This window comes from Colletes latitarsis, unplaced genomic scaffold (assembly GCF_051014445.1).
Source record: "Colletes latitarsis isolate SP2378_abdomen unplaced genomic scaffold, iyColLati1 scaffold0064, whole genome shotgun sequence".
NCBI lineage: Eukaryota > Metazoa > Arthropoda > Insecta > Hymenoptera > Colletidae > Colletes > Colletes latitarsis.
Genome location: NW_027488414.1, coordinates 100,001 through 102,500, shown reverse-complemented (window position 1 = coordinate 102,500; position 2,500 = coordinate 100,001). Strand labels below are relative to the sequence as shown.

The 2,500-nt window shown below is 51.5% G+C and overlaps 1 non-coding gene across 1 annotated transcript; it reads left to right on the top strand.

Moving 5' to 3' along the window:
* The first annotated feature begins 2,326 nt into the window (after positions 1–2,326).
* On the top strand, positions 2,327–2,481 carry LOC143351065 (5.8S ribosomal RNA). The gene has a single exon (XR_013081453.1). It is a non-coding gene; the product is annotated as a 5.8S ribosomal RNA (ribosomal RNA).
* The last annotated feature ends 19 nt before the right edge of the window (positions 2,482–2,500 follow it).

The following is a 2,500-nucleotide window of genomic DNA, read 5'->3' as shown; positions in this document are numbered from 1 at the left end:
CGGGTAGCCTGAAGCGAATCGCAAACGAACGACAACGCGTCGATTGTGCGGCCATCGTTGCTCGCGCGACTAACGACGACCAGCCGAGAAGGCTGTAGTTTATCGCATCGATTTCATCGAGCAACCGATGGACGCTGCCGCGTTCGTTCGTAAATGAATGTTATACATACTCACGGATAGCCTGAGGCGAATAATCGCAAACGACGACGCGTCGATTGTGCGGCCATCGTTGCTCGCGCGACTAACGACGATCAGCCGAGACGGCTGTAGTTTATCGCATCGATTTCATCGAGCAACCGATGGACGCTGCCGCGTTCGTTCGTAAATGAATGTTATACATACTCACGGATAGCCTGAGGCGAATAATCGCAAACGACGACGCGTCGATTGTGCGGCCATCGTTGCTCGCGCGACTAACGACGATCAGCCGAGACGGCTGTAGTTTATCGCATCGATTTCATCGAGCAACCGATGGACGCTGCCGCGTTCGTTCGTAAATGAATGTTATACATACTCACGGATAGCCTGAGGCGAATAATCGCAAACGACGACGCGTCGATTGTGCGGCCATCGTTGCTCGCGCGACTAACGACGATCAGCCGAGACGGCTGTAGTTTATCGCATCGATTTCATCGAGCAACCGATGGACGCTGCCGCGTTCGTTCGTAAATGAATGTTATACATACTCACGGATAGCCTGAGGCGAATGATCGCAAACGACGACGCGTCGATTTTGCGGCCATCGTTGCTCGCGCGACTAACGACGACCAGCCGAAACGGCTGTAGTTTATCGCATCGATTTCATCGAGCAACCGATGGACGCTGCCGCGTTCGTTCGTAAATGAATATTATACATACTCACGGATAGCCTGAGGCGAATGATCGCAAACGACGACGCGTCGATTTTGCGGCCATCGTTGCTCGCGCGACTAACGACGACCAGCCGAGAAGGCTGTAGTTTATCGCATCGATTTCATCGAGCAACCGATGGGCGCTGCCGCGTTCGTTCGTATATGAATATTATACATACTCACGGATAGCCAGAGGCGAATAATCGCAAACGACGACGCGTCGATTTTGCGGCCATCGTTGCTCGCGCGACTAACGACGACCAGCCGAGACGGCTGTAGTTTATCGCATCGATTTCATCGAGCAACCGGTGGACGCTGCCGCGTTCGTTCGTAAATGAATAATATACATACTCATGGCTAACTTGAGGCGAATAATCGCAAACGACGACGCGTCGATTTTGCGGCCATCGTTGCTCGCGCGACTAACGACGACCAGCCGAAACGGCTGTAGTTTATCGCATCGATTTCATCGAGCAACCGATGGACGCTGCCGCGTTCGTTCGTAAATGAATAATATACATACTCATGGCTAACTTGAGGCGAATAATCGCAAACGACGACGCGTCGATTTTGCGGCCATCGTTGCTCGCGCGACTAACGACGACCAGCCGAAACGGCTGTAGTTTATCGCATCGATTTCATCGAGCAACCGATGGACGCTGCCGCGTTCGTTCGTAAATGAATAATATACATACTCATGGCTAACTTGAGGCGAATAATCGCAAACGACGACGCGTCGATTTTGCGGCCATCGTTGCTCGCGCGACTAACGACGACCAGCCGAAACGGCTGTAGTTTATCGCATCGATTTCATCGAGCAACCGATGGACGCTGCCGCGTTCGTTCGTAAATGAATGTTATACATACTCATGGCTAACTTGAGGCGAATAATCGCAAACGACGACGCGTCGATTTTGCGGCCATCGTTGCTCGCGCGACTAACGACGACCAGCCGAGACGGCTGTAGTTTATCGCATCGATTTCATCGAGCAACCGATGGACGCTGCCGCGTTCGTTCGTAAATGAATAATATACATACTCATGGCTAACGTGAGGCGAATAATCGCAAACGACGACGCGTCGATTGTGCGGCCATCCGTTGCTCGCGCGACTAACGACGACCAGCCGAGAAGGCTGTAGTTTATCGCATCGATTTCATCGAGCAACCGATGGGCGCTGCCGCGTGCGTTCGCCCGATTGCGCGTGAAGTTACTGTTCGGAACCAAGAATATACGGGTGTATTATACCCGTTTGGTCGCAGCCACGCGCAAAGGCTTTTGAATGTACTGTACGCCCGGCCGTCGAACGATGGTTTTCCGTCATTCAGGAAACAAAAAGAAACTTTTGTCGTCGATATGGCGCGTTCAATCCTCCGTCGATACGCTGGTCGGAGGTGCGAACATCGAATATTTTTAAAGCAAAGAACAAGGAGCATTTTTAAATACAAAGAAAAAAAATTGTAAATTGTATATGATTACCCTGAACGGTGGATCACTTGGCTCGTGGGTCGATGAAGAACGCAGCTAATTGCGCGTCAACGTGTGAACTGCAGGACACATGAACATCGACATTTCGAACGCACATTGCGGTCCACGGATAAAATTCCTGGACCACGCCTGGCTGAGGGTCGTTCACTTGTCCTAAAACTG